The 20,030-nt window shown below is 35.3% G+C and overlaps 1 protein-coding gene across 1 annotated transcript in view; it reads left to right on the forward strand.

The window, feature by feature from the left end:
* The first annotated feature begins 4,158 nt into the window (after nt 1–4,158).
* LOC108679990 (prothoracicostatic peptides) overlaps nt 4,159–20,030 on the forward strand; it is a 66,314-nt gene continuing 50,442 nt past the window's right edge. Inside the window, exon 1 of the mRNA XM_018168742.2 lies at nt 4,159–4,315. The gene's annotated coding sequence lies outside the window, so the exon portion shown is untranslated. The remainder of the gene's footprint in view (nt 4,316–20,030) is intronic.

The raw sequence follows: 20,030 nt of genomic DNA on the forward strand, positions 1-20,030 counted from the left end.
ACTGTCACCATGGCGTCGAGTGGGCGCTTCAATTCTGAATATATTCGCTATAATAAACGTAACACCTCTTTGACCTCCACCGAAATATTCAACGTATCGTAGTTCATCAGGACTGAATTAAAAACATGAAAATTTTATTTTATTACGGTTATAAATTGTTCAGTTCACATGATTATAAATGCAATGAGTAATTAAAATTATTCTATTAAACTTCTATTTCGTAAACCACCAATACAATTGGTCGCCTACTATGACACGATTAATTTAACCTTAAGTCTAATTGTTAACTCATTAATTGGACTTTATATTAGATTACGGATGTTAATTTACATTTGGGTCAAACGTCGATACGCGAAGGTTGGATTTTCACAAACCATTGAACGTATTCATCAGTTAAAATAGTTGAATTAAGAATCCACTAAACGGTAAATTGCTTGATGTGGTTCTTCCTACGCTTGATGCGCAAATTTAGTCCATTAACTTTTTCTGTATTCGCAGGTCACATCTTAAATATCTTGACTCGCAAAATTCCATAACAAAAAAATGCATAAACAAAATAAAGTGGCCTGAGGGAAGCTCTTATGGCAATACCTGTATGTAACATTAGAATTTGAGATGCCAATAAAAAAGGGAAGCATACGAATGCGTCAGACACGCTATAATAGCTATGGCAGACTAAGAAATCATTTATGACATACATACATGGTACTGTTTATGACGATACTACCATGCCAAACATAATGCGCATCATAATGTGGAAATCTTACACATCACTAACCGTCTCAAAATAAACGTCGAATCAAACGAATAACGCAGTTAAGTGAGTCCAGTTCCATTTGCGGTTAATGCATATAAAAAGAACTTTAAAAATCAGGAAAAGTATAATAAGAAAGGCTCACAAGCCTCACGCTGTATACGCGTACCTTTCATTCTTATGTGACCAGTACAGAAAAATATTCCTATTGTTATTTTGCCATCGAACGAACTTCTGTAATGATCTTTCGTGCCAAATTTCAATAAAGATCTCCTCGTTAACACAATTACCTTAATTAAACGAAGAATGAACACTTAAATTAAGAACATTTGAAGAAAATTAAATATAACATAGGTTTAGAGTTTAGTTTCATAGCACAGTACTGATCATTCATATGCTTAGAGCTCAGCACAGAGCTTCCAGTGCACCGTACGCTATAGTTTCTATTAATTACAAAAACAGTATTAGAGTTCAGTATCAGAACCCAGTCTGATATCTTCGAAATCGAACCAACACAGAATCTTCAAGACGTAACGGCTTCTTGTGGTAGATCCTGGTCCTGGATCTCCTATCCTGGTAGACTTCTCCCTACACGAACGAAACTAGTCCCTCACAACCTAGTCCCTGCTTTTATCATAAAACATTTCTGCCTTGAATTCGCAACAGGATCATCAACATCTTAACTTAATTTTACCTCCCACATATGGGTTACTATTGTTCTTCTCTTCAATCGGTTTCCCAAAGTACTCCTGGATATTCAGCTAAGATCCATAAACACGATTAGAATATATGAATAAGTATTACTTGATAGTTGAATAAATAACAAATGTCGAAGCGCGAAATACAGAAAACTTACTCGTCACCCACGCGTCAGTTGAACTGCTGGAGCGAACACGCCCGATGGATCAGGTGCATTTTTGCCAGAAGCCGAGGAAGGTATAAATAGCGGTGAGCAGGTCGCTTGGTGGCAGAGTGCATCGGGGCCTCGAAGAGGAGAGTGAGACTGCAACGCTCCGTCATGCGAGTAACTGGCACTTGTTGAGCGCTGCCTGAAGTCGTGACCTGTTTTCTGTGACGGAGAATCAAACTTTACAATCTTTAACGACAAATTAAAGATACATTCAAAGTAAATAAATCATTCTTCGGATATTAAGTTTCTTCGACTTGGTAGATTTGTTTCCAAGCATGCGGATGAGCATTTTAAAGCCAATACTTAGGATGAACAATCCAAAGATTACGTGCAAATCCCATCTAGTAGAGTAGCTTAAGAGGCTCCCTGTTATGTATTTTCTCACCACTATGGATAAAAATTTTGAATAATATTATTGCCGCAAAGCAATAATGATAATAATTTGGTTTTATTTGGACTTTATTCTAGACGATAAAATATTCATCTTCGAGTATAAGAGAAATTTTTTGAAACATATGTTTATACTCTCAGAACGATGTTTACGTCGGTTGTTAATTCCAAGTCAAGTTCAATAGAGTAAATCAAATATTGGTTCAAATACCGTAGACTTTTGCCGCTCATTGTAATATCCGTTCTTTATGAAATCGTTTTGAAAATTAACATGTATTTAACATCACAGGTCTTATAAAAATTACCTTGCCAGTAAAATCTGGTCAATAAATGAGGCACCAAAATTTTGCTGGACTTAATTATGATGATGCTTGATCATTATTGAAAGGTTTTTTATCCAGCTATGCCTTCTCTTTCTAAAATACAAATTATCTTCCGTAACTAGAGACCAGCCTAGCCAGTGTAAAAAAAATATTATTAAAAATCTAAAGTAGTATCATATATAAATAAAATTTAATGTTTTTTACTATAATTAAAATTATTTTTATTATATGTTTGAATTTGTATTCTCATATTTCTTCTTGTACTTCATAAATATTTTTTTTGTGATAATTTTGCATGTAGAACAACGGACAACAACCGAAATGCGTTGTTAATGTGTTCGTGAGCGTTCGAATTTTCACGCTGAAATGTAATTTTTCCAAAGTTTCGATGCTAGAACTACAATTCACCGTCTACACTATCAATTTTATTGATTTTAATTTGAAGACGAGCTTTCAACGCCTAAATAACCTTAGTAACTTTAGTAAATTAAACAATATTTTCAAATAATTCAAAATTCTATTTTCTTGTCATTATAATACATCTAATTATCTGAAAGTAGTTGATTTTCGAAAGAAATTATTTTTTCTTTGCCGTAGAACGTACAATTCTTAGTTAAATAAATTATTATTTTTTATTAGTATGCCAGAATATCCCACATTGAACGGAGAAGATTTCGTGCATCGAAATTCGTGGCTCGGGCGTCATTTCCGCAGTTCCTGGAACGACTGTTTGGTTAAAGTCTCGAGTAAACTTTTCGAATGATGCAGAAAAATTCAGAAACCTTTTTCGGCAAAATAGGCCCGCGAATGAGAATGGCATCAATTTATTTTAATTTGAGGTAGTGAGAAAATTGCATAACCGAGGTAAACAGTAACACAAATAAATTAATAATAAAATTAACAAATTGTTCACTAAAATTCGTTAACAATGCTGCGGAGACTCGCTCAGTCATACATTCTGAGAACGGGTATCAACAATTTGAGCTTAAATTATAGATTTTTTAAGGGAATTCTTAAATTTCCATGGCATTTCCTGTATTATTTTATCTCAAGTAAATGCCTGATGTAGGAAATTCAGGACACCCACAACATGGATCAGGAAAATTCTATTTGGCTTGGAATTATTAAAGAGGTCCTTAATGCTAAAAAGGCTTAGTGTACGATCAGAGACTTTGTGTCTTAGTTCACTAATGCCTTTTTTTCATATTCATTCATTATTGGCCAAGAGCAGTAGCGCTAAAGGGGCTGCACGAGCCCACTTTTCTATTATTAGGTTTATTAATGTGGTTTTGATTCAAAATTTTCCCCTTCGAAATTTTGCCTCTTCAAAATTTTGCATCTTCAAAATTTTGCCTCTTCAAAATTTCTCTTCTTCGAAATTTTGCCTCTTTAAAATTTCGCCTCTTCAAAATTTCTCTTCTTCAAAATTTTGCCTCTTGAAAATTTTGCCTCTTAAAATTTTTGCCTCTTCAAAATTTCGCCTCTTAAATAGAAATTTACTGAGCTCAACATAGTGCCATTAAACTAATGGAAAAAATGTGTCGGTAGGTCAACTACATCAAGAAATTATTCATAAATTTTATTTAATAGATTTTGGGTTAATTAGATTTTAGCACTTGAACAAGAGAAAACCAAGCAAGTTCGAGGAAAAAGAACTTAATATGACAAAAATCCATTAATCTTCATGGTTCACAATTGTTGACCCTATCAATAACTTATCTCATTTACTTCACTAATCACTAATAAATTATTTTCACAGATATTCAACTCAGTGAAAAATATTCACATTTTCTGTCAATCGACCGGGAGTAAAAAATAATAGGAATAATGATATACTAGAACAAAATCTCCGAGAAAACGACCAATAAATTATCAAAATATTTCTGGTGTCATTCCTACGCACGTCCTACAAACACTTCAGGACAGGCATCGCCGTTGGTGAGTACAAACACAGCCGAAATGGCCTTACTTTGATTGCCAGTTCCGAGAATTATATTTGCTGCACCATTTCCGTTCAGACGAGACTCCGTCGTTTTAAATTTCGTGGTGAATTTTGAGGAAAAGGAAATAAAATTTACTCGGGAAGGGAGTTCGAATAATGAATTTCCGTAGTGTGATTAAATTCGGCCGGTGGTTTTTCAGTATTAGATATATTTCTCCATGAGAATTGCTGTAATAAATGTGTTTGTAACGATGTTGTACTGAATTTTTGGTGAGTGAAGGCTAGTGTTTTATATTAGTTGAACGAGATTAGTGACAAATCACATCGGAAGGCTTTGTGGTGCATGGGCGGAGAGCTACAATTCGTATTTCAGTTGATATTGCATTCGAAAGAATTTTTAGAAACGTGAGATTTTGATGGAATTTACTAACAGTTTCCAACATCATTGACGGTAAAATTAAAATGAGAGCAAAAAATTAATCGAAGATATCAAAATTCCACTGAATTAAAAATAAGTGGAGCTGAGATATTCGAATGATGCTACAAAGTTTTCGATCACTTATTTGCCTCTGCTAGCTGACCATAATAAAAAATTTCAGACACTGCAATCAGACTCCGGGGTTCGTCTTTTTCTTCAAACCATTAATTAAATTTGGAAATTAATTCGGTAAGATTAATTTGCAAGAAAAACTGATACTTACATGACTTAAACAATCGAATATCAAGAAGATTAAGTTTCAATTGGCAAGTGGATACTTTCAAAGTCTACCATCGAAATCCAACAACTTTTGTTCTAAAAAATGTTGTAGTAAATGCTATATAAAAATAATTTCGTCGATCAGAGCATGCGTTCATTGCACGAAATTTGACAACACGATCACATCTCACTTGATTGATTCTTTTTGAGACGATGTAATTAGTTGTACCTTACTTGAATACCGAGAACAATTTACATCTTTGAAAAACACAGAAAGTTAAAAGACTTAAAAACACGTCATACAGCAAATGTTTTGAAGAAACGTGTATTAGAGACATGCTTTATTTCATTTAAGCCGACTCCTGATATATTTTACGTCCAATTAAGTACCTGATTGAAAGTATGCAAAGTGAATTGGAAAAGCTTCAGCTTCTGACGTTAGTTCAACGGCAATGACCTTCCAAGCCTTCAAATGCTGCTGCTCATTTGGCAGACCAAAATTAAGATGTTTAGTGAATAAATTTAACGGGTTTTCTAGTGCATGGTTGACCATACAGGCAGGGTAATTATAATGATGGACCCAATTTAAAAAATTCGTATGTATTTAGTATAAATTCAAAATGAATAAATTATATACCAATGGAAATAAAATGACACAAAAATTTTTAACCTATTCAAACACTGAGTTGGGTGGCAGCGCTAGTGCCTGAGCGTTGGGTAGGACGCATGGAAAATGAAGATCTGGCTTTACACTTCTGGCCATCGAGATCACCTGATCTCACCCCATGTGACTATTTCTTATGGGGTTACGTCAAGAAAGCTGTTTACGTCCCGCCTCTATCAGCAACTCTGTTTACGTCCCACCTCTACCAGCAACTCTGTTTACGTCCTGTCTCTTATACACATCTAGATGTGTATAAGAGACAGCAGCAACTCTGTTTACGTCCCGCCTCTACCAGCAACTTTGTTTACGTCCCGCCTCTACCAGCAACTTTGTTTACGACCCGCCTCTACCAGCAAATCTGTTTAGGTCCCGCCTCTACCAGCAACTCTGGTTGATCTGAAGAACCGTATCACTGCTACGGTGCACTCAGAAACAGAAGATAAGATTTCTAGTGTGTGAGACGAGCTTGGCGACCGTTTATATGTTTGCCGTGCAGCACAAGGAGGACACATTGAAAACTTATAAATATATAAAAAGAAATTTGAATCTTCATCATTCTATTGGTGAATAAATTATTCATTTTGAATTTATAATTAAGGTACCAAATCGAGTCAATCATTTGAATAACCCTGTATTATTCAAATAAGTTCGGATTTATAATTTTATTTTCTAAATTATTTCATACTGAATCAATTCATACTCCTCAGCTACTGATTAAGAGATCAGCAGAGATACTATCACTTTAAGATGTTGAATATTTTTCCTGCAAAATCGATTGTGTGACAACAGTTTTTGGAAGTCAAATTATTTCCGATGAGTTTCAAAGAAATTGATAATAAACAATTCTACCCAATTCCTCAATCGCCAGATCAGTGGTTTTAATTCATCGTTTATCTTAAAACTCAATCAATTATATAAAATTTCACTGAATACTAAAGAAGAGTACGACATAAAAATATAGAGCAACGGTAACATGAAAATTATAGTAAATTCAAAAGAAGAGTGTAATATCAGGGCAACGCCAGGACATTTGTGAGCTTATGTTACGCTACCTGGATGTCTGTCTGCGTGCAAATCTCGAGCTATATAATTATATATGATATTATTATATATGATATTATTATACTATCATAATAGTATGATTATATCACCAGCTCAACTGCATGTATCCCCTGAAAAATTTTTCAAATGAATCAGTCTCTTATCATTATGAATGGTACTTGGCTAATTTTTTTATAAAGCACCAAATAATTTTTCTTTACTTCCGTCGGCTGATAATTTTAATATATGTGATGAACTGACAAATGTAGGAGCAGAATAAGCTATGTATTTAGTGACCGTGACGTGTGCTCGTGGCAAATAAACATCCTAATTATATTCCTACTTTACGAGCATTAGGTACTGGAGCTCGATCATTATTTCAAGTTAGCTTCTAAAACGTCATTCTATCGTTGTATTCAGACAGATTGTTTTCTTCATACTTAATTGCAAATTTTCTGTGGCTACATGTTGCATTTATTAATCGTATAATTATCTCTAGACCGAGGAATTATAATTGATTTCATGATTACCGTGGCTCTGTCGTACACGTAATTCCATACTCGCATCATAGTTTTGTTATAAGCCATTTTACTTCTTACTTACTTCTTACTTACCCATCTTACTCAATCTTCTGCAACGCGTAATTTTACGGCTGGGGTAAGGTGTTTAGCTTACATTTTTATACAATTATATGATTATTGTCACAAAATACTACTTCAGCTACATTAGTATGGTATTCTATATTCGATTCGTAATGTTCCCTAAAATCAGGGCTGTGATATTTCGATTGTATGAATAACATTCTCTTTTCTGGCCGAATCTCCTCATGCTCTGTAATTGAACACAAATTCAATTCATTTAAAATTTCTATCGCTATTAAATGTGCATTTCTAAATTATACGTCGAAATCTGTTATGATTCCTATCAGCACAAGTCGCCAGAAATTATTATCATACGCTTTATTTTGTCACTTCGTTAAGTGACTTGCACTTTCATTTAGACTTTTCTCATTCTCGCCACGCTTTACAATTACTTAAACTTAACACGACCTAAAAATTACCTTCGCAGGAAACAATGTTCTTAAAGCTTGCGGGAAAAGGATGCAAAGTTTTTTGAGCAAACTTTTGTGCCATTGAAAATTTGGCAACTGTAATTTCAATCGCGTTGACAATTTTCGTGTTAACGCAACTTTAATTTCCAGTTACTTTTTTAGTCAACAATGGAAAACTATTTTCTATCTGCCTAAAGTTCGCAGTCATAAGTTAGTCTGAAGAAACTTTGTGACTGAACGCTTCCCTGCTAAGCTTTGAGTGCAAAATTAACTATCTAGAAATTCAGTAAAAGTGGGAAGAAAATCATTAATTAAATTTTATATGGCTGAAGGAGATACATTTAACTGTACCGCGGTTTTAAACGAACAGCAATTTTCAAACAAAAAATATTTTTTTTTGAAATATTTAGTTGCGCTAAACAAAGATTCCACGTATCTTCTCTCAAATTGATTAAAAAATTCTGAAAATTTTTATTGTAAAAAAACTTTACATCATATAGGTATATCCATTGTTAATCTGGAATGCCTTGAAAATGAATGCATTTATATCTCAGGGGCACTTTTAGTGAATTATATGAGGCAGAAGTCAGTTGAGGCAAATTATATCGACAGTCACATTTATCCAAGTTAAAATACATGTATTTAAAATACATTTGAAGCTGATGGTCCGTTCCTAAACATGTTGCTCATCCTTATATTAAATATCAGAGTAATCAGTTTCGTTGCAGTTAGCAGTAATCCACGATGGAACTTGCTAGTTTGTACTAAGTATTTCTTGCCTATTTGTGAGTTACTATAGGCCCAGATTGGGGGCAAAAAAAGAGACTGGAGTCAAATCTTTAAATGCGAAAATTTCGCTTTATTTTTATTTGCGTTTTGTTTCATTAACGAAGATGAAGTGGAAAGTGGATTTACAAAAACTAATTATACACTGGAAATATTTTTGACAGGTACACCTGTAATCAATCTGTAAGATACGCTATTAACTGGAAGAAAGTATACTATCAGAGGTAAGAAACCGTTCCGAGTGAATCTTGATACGCATTCGTTTTCTGAACACAATATTAAAGACGTTGTCCGCATTAAGAAGTAACAATTTTTTCTCCAAAGATATTGAGCTCTTTGAAACTGGGATCGAGCTTCTTTCAGCGTGTTGAGGCTGTCAAATGGGTGGAAGATGCAGTGCCTGTGTCCTGAAATTGTCGACTGCGCGTTTTTCGGCCACTCATATTAGTTGGTGGTAGTTGTTTAGACACACGAAACGTACAGTATTGCCGCGCAAAAACTTTATCTTGGACGATGATATGTTAGGTCAAGCGCTGCCAATTAATAGAAGTTTTAGTGCTCATGCTGTTGCACTTATCATAGACTGGCTCACAAGTTCGTACATAAATTGCGTTCAGGAACTTTACAATTTTATACGCACTCAGTTCCTTTGTTCAGTGGTGTTGGGCTGCTATATGATCGACTGAGAAACTCATCAATTCTGAAGCCAGTGGTTCATATTTTAAGTATTGCTTACATATTCATGCCTCATTTCTAGGGTTTCATTCTTCGAAGCAATATCAAACATTTTGCATATGTTCTGCATCTGTTAAAAATTTAGAAAATATCTACGATAGGACTTTCCATAAAAATATGAAAGAAGGCCGAACAGAAAAGGGCAGCAATTCCTAATCTTTATTTTTAAAACGTCAATTTATTTAATATCAAGAAGTTCCATTACAGTTCCTAAAATTTATCAAGATATTAATCTATCATGTTACATATATACAAGCGTGCAGCCAGTTTAGCACACAATATAAAGTTTCTCTTTGTAAATTTCTGAATCTGGACTAGGACACGCAACAGTACAATCACTGTCAAAAGTTTAATGATGTTCTGAACTTGGAGAACAATGAAGCTTTTAGACGATTAATAGCAAATGGTCCCGAGGGCTCCACTAGAGCAGAAAACTCCAGGCATTAAATGTAACTGATTTCTTTATTTTATAAATTCTGATGGATAAAAAAGGCTAAAGCATAAAATATGACAAATAAAATAAATATTGCGTTAAATTCTTAGTGACGAAATATAGTGATTTTTTCAACAGATTGAAAGGCGCACGTCACTCCTGTATAATGTTGTGACGTATATATACTATAGATAGTATATTGTCTGGCAACTGGCCTAAACGCTCTGAACTGATACAAACACTGCAAATTTAGAATTTCAACGATATATCAGTTCAGAATCGCGTTAGAACTTGGATCATGTCGTGAAAACAGTGCCTCTTTGGCAGTAGACGAATAAATAAACCGCGAATTTTCGAAATAATCGAAATACAAAGTATCACTTGACATTTATGTTCATTAATTAGTATTTTAATTAATAAACGTAATATGTACTTTAAAACATATATTAAAAAATTATATTCTCTCGTAATAATTAATGCAAAGACATGTGAATTAAAAGTTATCCCATGCAAAAATTTCTGCATACATCCAATTATTGCAAATTGGATCTACGCTAATTCAGGTCACAATCCTGAAGCTTATTGAACGTTTTATTCATCATACTGTATCATTGCTTTTGAAAGTTCATTTGTTAACTTCATTTTTCGCAGTAAAAATGAATTTAAAAGTGAAAGTTCAGTTTGCTCCCAGGCTTGAACACAAGGGAATAACTAACTCTCGAGTGCAAAACTATCTCGTCAAGTCTGTAAAAACGCCAGGTCAATTAGCTTGCAAGTGCAAAGTTAATCTTTGCTGGCTGGCTGCACACTAGCAATATCTTGCCAAACTTTTGAGACTTGAAAGTAAAATTGACCATCAGGGGCGAGCAAGTCTGGCACCATCTGCGTCTAGAAGTGGATAAGTAGGGAGCGTGAGCTTTCTTTTTAGTTCAGTATTTATTTTCAAACAGTAGTTTATTGCGTTCAGGAATTCCTAAGCTTTACTTAGCAAAAACTGTAGAATTTAGGATAGCATAATGCACATATACATATATTTGGGATTAATATCCAGAATTGTTCTTAAATTGTTTGTTTAAGTTTCGAAAATTGCTTTCGTTAATAAGAATTCAATAAATTAAAAATAAATCAAGAGTAAAAAGAAAAATAATACCATGAGCTCACTTATAACCCATTACGGATATTGTCCCAAAATGACTGAACTTTGTTTATTTTCTGCAACACTTCGCACTGCGATAAAAATATATCTGCACATCGTTTCCTTTTCAAGGATTTGTAATAAATATTGAAGCAAGGCATAAAACATGCAAGTAATATAAGTCCGACAACCTCGTACTTACTCATACAAACTATAGTTACTGACGAATAAATTCAGCCTCTCGGCGTTAGTAGCGCCTTTGCTCGGCGCCAATTTCCGTAAGCCGGCGTCGCTCCGCCGTAGAGTTTCACGTCGCATCAGGGTTTAGTACGCAAGAAAATGTGGCGCGCCAACGAAAGCTTTCGTCGGTCCAACAGTCGAGAAATTGCAAGCATCCGCAGGGCGAAAATTCTTTAATAAATAACTCAAGTTTCTACATGACTAGATGAAATTCTGGAGGATGTACTGAAATTTCCGCCCTCGAAGCGGGAGCGGCAACCGTGCTACAACAGATGCTTCTGCAGAACGTTAACTTGGCTGCGCAAGGAGTTTTGATAGAATGCAGGGCAAATTAAGTATTAAGCTTACCTCCCTGCCGATCCTATACTGTATCGTGTTTATTCCCTCGCAATTGTTATAGATATTGGTTTGCCGGCTCACGGTTATTTCATTCTTATATGTTTTCATATATCAATTTGGATTTTAATTTCTTCAATGTGAATTTTGGTTTACCAATTATTCGTACTAGTGATCTAGGATTTTGAACTGACAGCAGAACTCTTAGACAATTTGAACTCTTAGTTCAAACTGACTTTGAAGTGACAGTTGGAACTCTTCGACAATTTCTCTTAGAAAGAAATGATGAATTTTTTGGCTTTTAAATTTGCTTGCCTTTTAAATTCTTGATACTTTTGCGGTTCAATAAATCAAGTGATCTCAATAGTTTAAGTCCTTTGTGCGAAATTAAAGAGCACTACTTTTGCGTCGTGATTTAAATATTTTGCAGCTAGGCAATTTCAACTTGGACTGTATTCCGAAAAATGTGAACGAATAGGAATTAAAAATTCAACATTGATACAAAAGTGGCATGATTCCGTCCGTTCGAGTGTAGAAAAGAACGCATCAACAAACAACAAACAAACATTTGATCCTCAAAAGAGAAAACAATATACAAACTGATCATAGAACTAATTCGAAAATTCGTAGATTCGTGCAAGTCTCAAGTTATTTTCGCTTTGTAATTTTATTGATGATCAAGGTTAAAATCAATAGTATTTTATTTATAAGCTGAACAACTCGGTGTTGTCCGGGATATGATGATCATAGAGATTTGAGGATCCCGTCATGTATCCATGCAACCAGAATCCCGTTGATAATTTTCTAAATCATTAAATGCTGATATTATCATCATTTACGTATTATTCCCATGTAAGTTCCATTGAGAAGCTTATTGGTAATATCCATCTTGTTTAAGGAAAAAGAAATTAGCCCTCTACCGCCTGACATGAGTAACCGGAGTAACATTGTCACAAGCCTACTTCCCAAAAATGATACGTTCTAGTGAGCGTAAAATGACTTGCACTGATGGTTGCCGCCGCGTACGACAACTTTAAATGTTCTCTGTTGCGTACAAACGTCCTCAGGTTGCTACACACAATAATGTACGTATAATTCAAGTTGAAAGTTATGTTCCCGGAGAGTGACATAAGGTGGTAGAGGGTTAAATCTACTAAATGTAAATGATAAATTTAAAACTCTTCCTTCCTTCTTTAAAACTCCTTCTAATTACCCTTTCTCCTAGCTCTTTACTCTAGGAATGCCTATCCATTCCCACAATAAACATAAGATTTCAAACCCAAGTAACATCCCGACACGATTGATATCGCGGATAAGCGCCCGGTATGGAACTGCAGGCTTCTAACACAATTATTATAACTTACCGCATTGTCTCTGTATCCGTTTCGGCACCAAGCTTCCAATGTTTCTAGCATTGTATCCAGCATAAAATTGTAATCTTATTATACTAAAAGGCAAGAAATATTTTCCTAGCCAAAAGCTAAAAAAGGGGACTTTGGAGGTTTGATAAAATAATCCATTAATTCATTTCGTTAACTTCATTAATATTCATCACATTGCCTCTAACTATTTCCAAGACAAATAGTACCCAAAATTTCAAGGAGTTCTACCGTAAGTCCTAGCTCGTTCATTATCGTAGCAAGAAAGAACCGAGAAATTCCCAGCGCTGAAATCTTATTTTTCGAGCCAACGGAAATGCAATGGATGAGTAGAAGGATGGTGAGTACAGCACCACTCATCCCACTGTAACGCAATGTTTATTTCATCAGGTATAATTTGCAGGAAACATCTCGTTTGCATGAAGCTATACCAACGACGTCTCAGCTGTTCGCGGCCTGGCTCAACAAATTGGCTATTTGCAAGCGATTTATCGCGCAGTCTTTTTCGCGTAGAAGCTAAGTTTTTCTCTAACTTGCTGCGAGCGCAACTTTCTCGGATGCGCAGTATTTTTATGCTGTAGGGCCGTAGTTTCTTCGCTGTACACCTCAAGGGCGACCTATTCATTTAAAAAATATTGGCTATTGGTGAGTGCCTCAAATTCTACTGTTGCGAGAGAGCTTCAACATATATTGGCTATAGGCTAAATTTGTACGCGATAGTGGAACTGAATTCAAACCTGATACAACAAGAGTGGCAACTTGCAAGGTTTGTTTGGGTAGCTAGAAATTAAGCCCATCAGGTGACATGCTCACATAAATAATAAGCTTACTACCACGTAAATTCACTAGCCGGACCATAGAAAGAACCTATTGCTAACATAATAAAATGATCATGTTTTGAAACTTCGGCATGTCCTCTTCAGTTCACAACATGTCCCCCGAAGCCCGGAGTGTCAACGACTGACGATAATGAGCCTCAGCACATCCGCATGTCCTCGCAGCTGAGGCTGGACGGGGTTTGGGCTGCCAGCTTCCCTTCAAAAATTCAGCGTCAGTTCTTCTTTACGTTTTTGGGCAACATCATGGCCCCTAAGTTGCAAGGCGGAAAGGTATTATCTTTCTAGTCCACCATTTGCAACGTTTTTGAAGGTTACTTCGAGTATTTAGGTACTATTTGTATTATAACAATGTGCCTATATTTCATTACAGATTTGTATCACGGATCTCATCATTATTCCTAATCCTCACGATGGTTCGCATCTATCCCGGGATTCAATAATTAAAGTTATTACGGCAGAATTTATCTGTGATGACGGTACAGATAAACACTGCGACGGCAACACTGCTATTCACGACTAACAAGCGCAGCAATTGGAGCCTGACAAACATAGCAATTTTAGCGCCGATCCGACGAATTTACGGCAATATTACTTCACACTTCTACATGCCATAACTCGGGTTACAGAGGCTTGTTGATGACGTCATTTGCGTGATATTGTACAGTTTTGATTGCACGCTAATTAGCCTCACGATAATGTTGAAGTTGAATGTGTGATATAAATTGTAAATGTTGAAGCATGCAGTTATCACATTAAAAATTGGTACTCGCTTTCAAGGCGTGGTCTTACGTCAAGCCTGAATGCATGGCAAATGGGCAAATAACTTCTTTCGACAAAACTTTTATTATATAAAATTTATTTTCAACGGTCGGGTACATATTTTGTGATGATGCATCTTGTGAGTTAGCTCCTGTGACTTATTTTACCCGCATTAGTCGATTCAAATAATTTAGCACTGCACGTTTATTCGTCTTTTACCTGCTTTGAATATCGCAAAATTATTTATTTACTTCGAATTCTCAAAGCGCGCATCTGTATCCGGAAATGCAACTACGGTGGCAATATTCTCAACTGCTTAAAAACCGACTGCCATTGGTTTTTCGTATGGCTTCACACAAGAACAAAATAGTGACGGTTGAGTTCCATTGCAAGCTCTTAATAGTCCAGCATGGTTTGGGAAAGACGATGAGTTGAACAAGTTTCTATCAAAGGTACACTCATTGGCGTTAATTATTTAGTGATATGTTTTGTTACAAGATGGATTTACGACATAGTGTTGTGGGATAGCTTCCAACATATGCCGTTACTAAAGGAATGACTAATAATTGCAGACAAGAAATTCTGCTATTGAGGCTGCACGAGTCGGAAGTAAAAATGAGTGATTAATACTTCGGGCCCAGAATTTTATTTAGGTCTCTGTCTCCAGGGTAGAAAAACAGACACGACAGATGCAGACGGCCAGTAAACGCCCATACCCTCCTAGAGATGCGAAATAAGAGAATATATAGTATATAATATTGAACAGCATGTAAATAATCAAAATCTAGAATAATTAGGCCAACGGATTTGTACAAATATCACTCGGGGCCGATATTAGAATAAGAATGTTACTTCGGAAAAATACGTAGATTATACGAAATAGATATTGTACACTATGGGCGCTTGAAGATAAATCGGCAACAAATTCCAATCAAAAATATGTCAAAGCTTTCCCGCCATAAAATCCTACATTCACGCCTCATTCCGAGATACAAATGACTGTGAAGTTAAAATTACAAATGATACGACAGCCACCGGACCCCTACGCACAGACCACCGTTAAGAAAGCAAATGAGGTTAAAATAAAGGGAGCATACGACAGATTAATAGCGGGAAGCTATGGGGAAAAACACAAGCGGGCTGCGCTGCTATACATTCACCCTTACCAAGACCGGGGTTCACACTGTTGAAAATCCTTCGGAAGTCCTCCCACCAAAATATGTTGTAAGGGATGCTTCCAACATATTTGCCTATAGAGAGCGAAAGCAGAGTCGTTTTACAGTGTAAGCAGCTTCAAGAGTCAAACTGGAGTTGAAAGGATGAAATGCTAGTGATCCCATATTTTATTGAGGGCAGAGTCCCCAGGGTGGAATTAAGGCGCAATTAAATCATTGACATCTACCAGAGGTTTACGTAAATGGGAACACCCGTCACTCCTAGGATATGCAAAATATACACTACTCAGATATATAATATATGTCTAATATTTAAATAGGTCAACGGGAAGATGCAAATCTTGCACCGGACTGAAATATGCAGGCGTATAACAAGTAAGAAATTATCAGTATTGACATTTATACACAATGCACTTATGTGACATAATTGACTATAAATTCAAGTCTTGAATGTTTCAGCAGCTTACCCGCCATAGTGACGAAATTTTAGAATCACGCGTCAACTGTTAAAAAAAAGTTATACAACAACAGCAGCAACAACCCTATGCATTGTGTGCAGTGTGTGGCGGGAAACCAACGTTAAAACAGTAAATGATAATAACTATGAGGTATATAACAGGTCACCTGTGACTAGCGACTAGCAGGAAGACTAAGAAAGAAAGACTAGCGAGCTTCGTGCGCTGCTACAATAACATTAATTAATGCAAAAAAGTTCGATACAGAAGTTATCCCTACAAAGTTGCAATGCTGCTCTGAATCCATTCTTGAAATAAATGTCACAGAAACCTGATATGAATTAAAATTTACGGGAAAATCCAGTCAAGCGGAAATGTGGAAGGTAGAGACAACGCATAATTGAAAGCAAATATATAATTGATAAAAGGTACAATAAGTGGGGAGAAATTGTATGCGAGTGCGAGAGAGACTCGCGAATTCAGTGCGGGAATACTTTGGTTTCTTATATCATATTTTGAGTTATTAAAGATATCCACTGACTTCAAAATTTGGAGATGAAGTTAATGTCAAAATAACACTATTACCTTGTCTACCAATTAACGTTTGTAACTTATACACAATATATAAGTGAATGGAAAGAATATTAAATTGCCTAACCGCATGAATATAGAACAAGGACTAGAGATGGCTTAGCTGATATATAATGTTGGCGCTGCACCTCGCCAGACATATGGTAGGGAGCCCGGAGCTATGATGCTCGCCAGACCTTCTAACTGCATTAGGCAGTTTTTGCTACTTGCAATTTGTTCAACAAGTTCCGTAATGTGATTGGGACGAACGGGAGCCGCAAAAAGCTAATATTATGTGAAATATTAAACATGAACGAAGCATGTCACGATATTATACATGTATTCTTTTTTCAATCTATCATGATATCGTACGAATGAGCCTATGCATATCCAACTTAGAAATAAGATACATGTGTCGCCCTATATTCACTTTCAAATATCATTATTCGATTTCCATGATAATGAAATAGCATAAATGCACACATGCATCGTAGTATTCTTATCTAATTGCCCCGTTTATTTATAATAAAACACTAAATTTGAAATATTTCCACGAATATCAGTATAAGAGTTGACGGTAACTGAATGCTGAAACTTATCAAGTCGGCCACCGACTTGCTAATTTTCATTATTAAATCCGAATAATTAGGCTCAGAAATACTGTAGTATGACGCTCAGCCAGCCCGAAATGGCCTCTCTGTCCTTTAAGATCACATGCTAATTTATGTGATTATAATTTACGGTATAATTTATGTCCTAATTTTGACTCACTGCACTCCTGACGACATTGATGACATCAAGACATACTCTACATTCGTCAAACATTTGAATCTCAGATCCCGCTGTATTACCGTAACTTCATGATTAACACATTTTTTAGCGTTTGCGTAATAAGAAAAATCAATTTGGCTGAATTTACCCTAGGTGAGTGATAAATATCAACTGACTTAAGTGTTCAGATGGGTTTTATTAATTTAAATCGTTCTAATAAATTTTAATCCTAATCGTTTAGTACAAACACTGAATTTTCGTTTAATTCAATCGAATCAGTTACAATTCACGTTGTACAATTCGATCATCATATCATTATTTTAACGCCCCGAAGCCTGAAATTGCCTAGATCGCGATGGAATAATTAAATCAGAAATGGAAATTTTTCTGATGACTCTGTTACAATAATTATTTCAATCTCCTAACGAAAAAAAATTGTTATTAAGTCTCTTTCTTATCAAAACCCTAAAATTCGAGAAAGCAGGCTAAAATTTTAAATTCATTTGCATGGAAAGCCATTGCAGACAGCAAATCTAGCTGCAAAGCACATTCCTGGGTCAAGGCTGTCGCTCAGGTATGTAAAATAATTTTTCTTCGAGCCGGCTAAAATCAACCAAAAATTTTTCTGGCTGACAATGGGTACTCGGCAGCTCCTGCAGCGAGGGTTTATTACTATTAGCTTGAGAAAATAATATTGTTAGTACCAGTAACTTCGCATTATTGTAGCTATGCGTCGTCGTAAATATTTGGCTGTATTAATGACAATAGTGCAAGGAAAGTACAAAACACGAAGCAAGTTCAGACGTCGCCTAAGATTCTTAGGCGACATCTGAATTTGCTTCGTGTTTTGTACTCTTAGGCTAAGCTTCGTGTTTTGTACTTAGGCTCTATTTTGTTTTTTTTTTTGTATTCATAGGCTAAGAATAATGAGGCAATAGGAAGATCTTGAGGCTGAACACGACGTTATAGTCCGACATCAAAGGATTATTCGACAGAATGCGTTGCGGAAAATGCGATAAAATGCGGAAATTGGCGGCTTGACTTGTAACTGTGGGAGCAAAAATACATCGCCAGGACATAGGAATAAATATCATTTTCAAATATTTGTAAGAAAGTGCCTATAAGTAACGTTGTGTATGATGGGTTGGGTATCAAAGTAATCTACGATTAATTTATTATTATATCAGCAACTTTATAATTGTGAAGAATACAATTATAGATTGCTATTATTCATGGAAGAGTCATGCACTCTTGACTCTTCCATGAACAATAATAAAAAACAATCTTGACTTTCTCCGATTGTTTTTTTCGATGTTTCGTTCCTCGGTGCATTTTCTCACATATTTGAAAATTGGTAAATTGGACATTTCGAAAATTTTTTTACGATTTTACAAAAGAGTTTCTTGAAACAAATTATGCAAAATTCTTAAATTCCAATTTATCAGTTTTCATTCCTATAACCGAGCGTAAATTTATGAGCGTTGCTGAAGATGTAAACCATAAGTTATGGAAGAATTGATCAATTTAGTCAAATTGCCATTATATTCATAAACTAAAAAATTGCCACGAATAAACTGAAGTAAAAAGTTCATTGAAGGTAAGAAAAATTGCGCTATCTTATGTCAAAGCAACATGAAATTTTATATTTTAAACAACATTTTCATGTCATCAAAAGTGAGGAATGGGCTTATAAAATCCCTACTTTTTCGAGAAATATAGCCTATTTTATTTTAATTGCAGCCTCCGCAGCAATATCATTTGTATTGTTTGCAGTATAGCTTAAAAATTTATCCATTTTATGAAACTGTATCACTCATTTTTAAATAAGCCCGCATGGCGGAATTGATTGGTTGTTAGTTTTTCGAGCGCGGTTTGTGCAACGATGATCAAATCTTGTAATGTGTTCCGCAGCTGATTTTTTACGAGCGATTTCATCATATTTGGCTTATGAGAGGTTTTTATGAGTGGATTTATTTTATATTGGCCAAGCTTTGTCTACGCTCAATGTTAACACGTAAAATGTCTGGTAAATTTTATAAATAAATAGTTAATACGATATTTGATAGAGGCCACGCTGTTACTGTTGACTTTGTTTGTAAGAACTTATAACTTAATTAAACAACTTTAAATCTGATATACCAACAGTTATGTCCGATTACAACGCTAATGAGTAGAAATAATTTGTTCCTTGCTAGGATTTTGCTAGGAGAAAAAAAAAAATTATTGTTAATTGAAAGGTTTGTACTTATATATAGCGTTTAACAAACAAAGAAAAATAATCTAGCAATTTAACATTACACGTAGCACTCTTTGTAGTATTTAGGATCTTAGTTTCTATGATTAGTTTTTTATTTCTAATTTCTTAGTTTCCGATTACTACTTAATTACATCACAATCTACAAATTTCATGAGAACATCACTCCCCAAACTCAACAGGTCCTAGTCCTCCACACTACAGACAAACTAAATTTATAGCATTTATGAAGAATAAAGCTTAAGTCGTCATCGGATCATTTGGAATAGGGACTTATACAACTGACGATTATTGGTTATGAAAATCATTAAAGAACTTGTGATTGCCCACCGCAGCCTTCTAAAGCACAAATATGTTGTGAAATTGCGTTGTTAGCGAAGCATGGGTAGTT

This window comes from Hyalella azteca, unplaced genomic scaffold (assembly GCF_000764305.2).
Source record: "Hyalella azteca isolate HAZT.00-mixed unplaced genomic scaffold, Hazt_2.0.2 contig14244, whole genome shotgun sequence".
Classification (NCBI taxonomy): Eukaryota; Metazoa; Arthropoda; class Malacostraca; order Amphipoda; family Hyalellidae; genus Hyalella; species Hyalella azteca.